This window comes from Notamacropus eugenii, chromosome 5 (genome assembly GCF_028372415.1).
Source record: "Notamacropus eugenii isolate mMacEug1 chromosome 5, mMacEug1.pri_v2, whole genome shotgun sequence".
In the NCBI taxonomy this organism is placed as follows: Eukaryota; Metazoa; Chordata; class Mammalia; order Diprotodontia; family Macropodidae; genus Notamacropus; species Notamacropus eugenii.
Genome location: NC_092876.1, coordinates 2,164,505 through 2,171,567, shown reverse-complemented (window position 1 = coordinate 2,171,567; position 7,063 = coordinate 2,164,505). Strand labels below are relative to the sequence as shown.

At 41.1% G+C, this 7,063-nt stretch overlaps 1 pseudogene; it reads right to left on the bottom strand.

The window, feature by feature from the left end:
* Nucleotides 1-4,317: 4,317 nt before the first annotated feature.
* Nucleotides 4,318-5,711, bottom strand: LOC140504327 (sodium-dependent neutral amino acid transporter B(0)AT2 pseudogene; annotated as a pseudogene).
* Between the last annotated feature and the right edge of the window lie 1,352 nt (nucleotides 5,712-7,063).

The following is a 7,063-nucleotide window of genomic DNA, read 5'->3' as shown; positions in this document are numbered from 1 at the left end:
TGTTTTCTTTGACCTGTTTCAATTCTGCTTTGCTCATAGAACACAGCATTTTCTCTGATGTGGGTATAGCACACTGAGTGGTCCTGTGCCCTTTTCTCCATGTCACACAATCAATTCCAAAATTCTGAAGAGGTACCTTGAGAGTGCCCTGTTATCACTTCTTCTGACCACCATGTAATCACTTGCCCTGTGTGAGTTTTCCATAACATGATCTTTTTTGCAAGTGTACATTTAGCAATTGAACAACGTGTCAAGCCCATCAGAGTTGCACTCTCTGAAGCAGAGTTTGAATGCTTGGCAGTTTAGTTTGAGACCTCAGTGTCTGGTACCTTATCTTGTCAGATGATCTTAAGAATCATCCTAAATGGAAGCGGTTCAGTTTTCTGGCATGGCACTAGTATACTGTCCAAGTTTCACAGGTACATAACAATGAGGCCAGCACAATGGCTCTGTAGACCTTCAGTGTGGTAGTAACTAACATCTCCTCTCTCCCATATTATCCTTCAGAGCCTTCCAAATACTGAGCTGGCTCTGGCAATGCCTGTGTTAACCTCATTAGCATTGTGTACATCTTTGGAAAGTAAAATCCTACGGTAATTGAACTTATCCACATCTTTCAAAACTTCTTCATTTGCTGTAACTGATGGTTTCATGTATGGATGGTATGGTGGTGGCTGGTTGAGCACTTGTGTTTTCTTGGTGTTAATTAATGGCCAAAATTTGCACAAGCAGCAGAGAATGACCCGTACTTTGTTGCATCTCAATTTCAGAGGTTGCATTGAGTGCACATTTATCTGCAAACAGAAAATCATGCGCCAACACTCTCTATACTTTGGCCTTGGCTTGTAACCTTTTCAAATGGAAGAGTTTACCCTCAGGGTGGTAGCTAACCTTGATACTGTGTTCATCCTTATTGAAAGCATTTGACAACATGGCTGAAAACATCATGCTAAAATGCATGGAACCAAACACATGCCCTTGTTTCACTCCACTGGTGACTGGGAAGGCACAAAAATATTGTCCATCATCTAGAACCTGGGCAAGCATGCCATCATGAAATAGAAGTACAATGCTGATGAACTTCTCCAGACAACCAGATTTTGGCATAGTTTTCCATAAGCCCTCATGACTAACAGTATCAAAGGCCTTGGTCAGATCTACAAATGTTGTGTACAGACCTCTGTTCTGCTCCTGACATTTCTCCTGGAGTTGTCGGGCAGCAAACACCATATGAACTATTCCTTGGCTCTTTCTGAAGCCACACTGGCTTTCAGGTAGATGACCATCTTCCAGGTGAAGGGTCAGCCTATTAGGGAGAACTCTGGCAAGAATCTTACCAACAATGACTAAGAGAGAGCCCTCTCCTCCCTGTGATTGTCACGGGAATATGTATTTCCTTTACATTTATAGAGATAGAGGAGGCATCCTCGGAACTCCTGAGTGGGCATTCTTCTTTGGCCATAGAACCTAGAAAATTTCAGTCAGTTTCTGTATGAGCAATGGACACCCTACCTTTTATATCCCAGCTGGAATAGAATCAGCACCAGGTGCTTTGCCACACAAATGTAGCCTAATGGCAGGCAAAACCTCTTCTTCAGTTGGAAGTTCAGCTAAAGAGGGATTGACTTCAACCTGAGGTAAATGGTCAATGGTCTCAGCATTGACTGATGGTAGTCTGCTGAGAACACTATGGAAGTGGTCAGCCCATCTCTATAGGATTATATCCTCATCCCTAATCAGTGTGGCTCCATCAAACCTGAGTAGTTTAGATGCACCGTAACTCTTTGGCCCATAAATAGTCTTCAGGAATCATAAAAGCATTTTGGATTGTTACTATCAGCATAAAACTGAATTTCCTCTGCCCTCTTACTGAGTCAAGAATCTTGCATCTCTCTAAGCTTTTCTTGTACTTTGCTTTTGGTGGAATTAAATGCTGCCTTCTTAGAGATGGAGGAACTATCCAACTGGCAAGCCCTATCATCTCTTTTGTTCATTCAGGAGTTTCTGAATTTCCCCATCATTTTCATGAAACCAATCTTGATGTTTGTGTGTTCTGACCCAGATGAGCAAATGCAGTGCTGTACACCAAATCTCTAAAAACTGCCCACTCCTTTTCTGCTCCACTGTTGCCAACTGTCTTTTGGCTCAACTTTCCCTCTAAGTTGCAAAAATGTATTCCCATTCAGAGAAAAGTTCCAATCTGTTAACATTAATTCTTATGGTAGTCATTTTGCCTTGGTGATGGCACTTCTGTTAAGTGGGAATATTTAATTTGGAGAGGATAACTCTGTGATCATTCCAGCGCTCTGCACCACACATTGGCTTCATCACTCTCACATCCTATCTCTCTTTTCTCCTTACAATCACATAGTCTGTTAAATGTAAATCTTTGCTGTGAGGGTGCATCAATGAAATTTTATTGCATTTAAGTCAACTAAAGACAGTGTTGATGATGAGAAGGTCATGAGATGCATGAGTCATCAGTAGTAAGTGACCATTGCTGTTGCTGTTTCCAAGTCCATTCCTCTGCAGGACTCCATGCCACTGGCTGGTAGTCTGAGCCTAGTAAAGAGTTCTCTTGAAACAGGAGCTGTTTGTCTTTCACATCTACTGGATTTTATCTGTAAAGTGTGCACACATTCCATGTGGTGATGATGAGTGGAACTGTCTTTGCAGAAATTTTTGTACATTTTTTTGGGTTTTGACTTCAAAGTATGATTCCCCCCTGCTGTGATGATCAGGCCAGGGTTGGCTAAGCAGACATTTTTTAGGGCACTTTTTCTAGCACCTTCCTTTCGCCAAGAGGTGATCAGTATGATCCCTAACATACTACTCAGAGATACATGGGCTGACTAATTTCACTGTTGCTTCCAGTGAGAAGATGACTCTATGGTCTATGCCTCCTGTGTGCATGGTTGTGACTACAACTCTCAGCGTATCCACACCTGCTGCTTCATCATTCACCTGTTTTGATTCATGCATAATTGGATTTAAGTGAGGCAGAGTTTCATAAAGTCATAGACCTCAGTGTCTCTTCCAAGTCATCACAGGTCATTGTCAGAACAGAGTTAAGATGACTGGTGAAGGCTCAAGATGCCGTAGATGCAGGTCTGATGTCTAACGAAACTCTAAACACTCCACAGCACCTACAACAGCTGCTTTGATGGCTGTTGCAACTAATTGTCCTCATCTGCCCATTTGGCCAGGGGAAGTCTTCACATGCTTGAGGTAGACACCCCCTAACTAAACAATGGGTATGACACCCATCGGTTACCCTCAACCTGGTTTAATACATCTGACAAAATGGTTCACTTGAGTGTAGCTGCACATGGTACAGCTTCCTGGAACGATAGGTGAGAGTTGGGTGGAACACGTGAACACCAACGGTGGATAGCATTCCTGAAAAGGGCTCGACAGCCATCACACCAGAGGTACTAGTCTTCCCTGAACACCTGCTATGCCCAAGATATTGATATAAATATTAATATTGATATTGATATAAATATACTATATACTTTCTTGGAAGCACAATAAATATCAAGTAAATTTTTAGGCACCTGGAATGGAAAATTGCAAAATCTGCACAATCCTTATGAGTCTTGAGTGACTCACTCTTACATCATTTTCACATTGTAAAAAACACATTTTTAAAACACAGACTATACAGCTACAACTCATATGATTCCCAGTGATGCTGGAACCTAGGTTGTATTAGTGTTGCCTTGTTTTTCTGATGCTGCTACTCTAGACAGCTATCTATCACATAAGAAAATGTTTTGGAGGATTCTTCAAGCAGATTACCTACATCCTCCTCATCTCATAAAAGTACCCCCTTATCTACATAATCCATCCACACAGCTGTGAAGAGATGTACAAACTTACTGAACAGGTTAGGAGGTCATTAGAATACTGGGGATTTACCTTGTAGACAAGAGGATGATTTTTAACAGTACATTATGTGTGAATTCCTATTATTATTAAATGTGATTTTTATGACAATCTGAGGTAACAACTGTTCCTTAAAGAGGAACTATGTGAAAATACAGTTGAGAGAATTAAAAAAAGTCTTTGGATGGCATGAAGGAACTAGGTCATTGGAAAAATTCGTTGATAATCTCTTCAGTGTAACTGTAAACCAAAGGATGCTCCAGTTGACTGCACCATATTATTGAGCTTAATGATCCGAGACATGGAAAACCTGAGATCACATTCTGATAAGTGAAATCTTTGCTACTTCTCTTTATACAACCATGCTCAGCGATAAAAATAAAAGACAAGGTGAGTTCAGTTTTTTGTTTGTTTTACTTTGTTTTCAAGTTACCTGTGAGATTCTGGCATGTTGGGAATATATGCCATTAAGTTCCCTATTCCATACTGTCCTTTGGGAGCAGCATCAGTACTTGGAGAACCACTTTGCTTTCAATAAGTGTTTTTACCAAAATTTGGAGAAGGCTCCTCACTTGATGTTTTTCTGTGAATGAGGCTGACAACATCTCCTTCTAAATGAGAAGGTTCTTTAATGATGTGTCCTTTCTCATAGGCCACAGATGGTAAATTGCCAGAACTGTCATCAATAAGGTTGCAACAGTGAACAAGTAAGACTATTAGGATGAGAAGTAGTGCTAGCACCATCAGACACCAACAGAGGGTCTGGCCCCAAGTTGGAAAGCTCAAAATTTCCTCAGCAGTCTTATGTTCCCCCCACACATTATAGCTAGGTATATTTAATCCAATTTGAACCATGTTGGTGATCAGTAATGACAACAGCCCTAGAGGATAAAAATATTTCCACATGTAATAGTAATATCTGTTAGGAACAAAACCCAGAATATCCTTCGGATCTCACCTAAACTTGTCTAGGCAATAAGCAGGTGGTACAGCCATATCCTTCAAGATGGTCACAATTAACAGAGGCAAGGTGTCAGAATAGTCATCAAGCATTGCGAAAATATAATTTATAGAATGTTGCACAAATATCAGGCGAAGAGAAAATGCTGGAGACAATAGACAACAGTGAGTGTTTCCTTCTTGACCATGCAGGTATCAAGAATCTTTTTGATGATTCCTTCCTTGGGCTGAAATATGGTTCTGAGCCCTAAGCTTATGAGTATGAGAAAAAACATGAATGACCATAAGGGAGAGGCAGAGACATGGGTCATTGTTTCAGTGACAGCAAGAAAAGCTAAGCCCATCCCCTGTCCAGCTTTATGTCAGCTCATCTTCAATTTGACAGGGGCTGGGAAGAAGGGCACAGAGTTCCTCTTCCTTCTCCTTCTCTATGATGTCAGAAACTAAATAATCATCATGAGCAGTTATGGCTGAAAAGTTGATATGATGACGAACTATTCCTTGGCTAACATCACCCATTTTCAGAAACTTAACAGTCATCTCTGAATTTTGAATAATACATTTCTCATTTATGATGTTTGCTTCAAAGCCCACAACAGCAAATGCTACCAATGTAGCTAGAACAGAAGTGAAACAATAGGTGAAGGATAGGAGGACAGCATCAAAATGACAACTGTTGTCTCTCTTGTAACTTGAGAAGGTAAGGACTCCACCAACTCTCAGTTGTAAGGCAAAAACACCTGAGTAGCAGCTTTTCTCCAGAACTTAGCCTCCAATATTATTTCAAGCTTAGGGGTGAATATATGACGGACTCCATCCATCCAACCATACAGAAGCAGTGCTTTGCTAAGAAAGCATAGAAGAAAAGGAAGAGAAAGTAGAGGTTATGGTGAATGGATAAAGAGTTGATGGGGAGATGGAGGTAAAGAGAGAAATAAAAGTAAAAGACAAAGAAAAAAGGAAATGACATAAAAAAGAAAAGGAGGAAAATTTGGAGGGAAAGAGAAAGGATAATAAAATAAGAAGAGATGAAAAAGAATGAGAAAATGGGATGGAGTGATGGAGAGAAAGAAAGAAAAAGAGTTTAAAAAAGGAAGAAGAGCAGGGAGGATGAAAGGGAGAGTAAAGAGAAAGATGAGATGGAGGAAAAGAAAGAAAGGAAGAGTTAGAGGTGGAGGGTTAAGGGATCATCATCTCTTTACCTTCTACTAAGGAGGGTAAGGAGTGGCTGGGGAGAGGAAGGTTACAAGGAAGGGCAATTTGAGAAAATAAGGAAGGGAAGAGTAGCAAGAGAGGGATGTAGAGGGGAAGGGAAGAGCACTCTCAGGCAAAGAGGATGAGGAGGACATTCAAGAAGAAAGAGAAAAGGGAGAAACACAATCAGAAAGACAGGAAAGGAAGAATATCAGACAGGATTGAAAGGAGACCTGGGGAATGGACGAAGGAAAGCCCAAGAGATTCCTGGGGAGGAGGAATTCTCAGTCCAGACTGCAGGAGTTCCTGTCACCAGTTCACAACTCACACTGAAGAAATTAGCATCATGTGACCATTTCACAGAGAAGCTTCTGACAAATATGGACACATCCTGTAAAGAGCTGCTGACCAATGTCAGGATCTCTCCATGGAAGAGAGACTCAATGTGAGGTGGGCTGGCTGGACCAGAGGATGGACCCACAGCCACAGCTGACAGCGTCCATGAAGAGGACTTAATATATTTTTTAAAGTCACCACATTTTGCCTTAGTATCTTCAGAGCCAAACACTGGCTATGACTTTGAATCTGACTTCTCTAAGTTGTGACTCATTCTTCCTTGCCCTTTATCAGTCCCTCTGCTGATGGATGTACTGGCAAGCTGGCTTGGTACTCAAGCTTTCTCCTTAAGAAGTATGGCCTCTCTTATTCCCAGTTCTTTAAGTTTGCTATGCCCTCATTCTTTGGTTCCAGTGCCCTTAGACCTTGACATTTGAATACCCTCAGCCTCTACCCACTGGTTGTTATGGGGACACAGGCTATATCCATGAACAAAGTAAACTTTGCAAAAAGTACCAGCCTCAGCTGGATTTCCAGTTCCCTTTCCATTGACTCAGAAAGCTCTTTTTTCTCTAATTCACTTCATCCACTCTGCTTCTATTTGTCTTCCGCCCCTTTGTGTAGCTTGGAAGAATCTAGTTCTGCTACTTTTTATGGTATTATGACATATTCAGAGTAACACCTT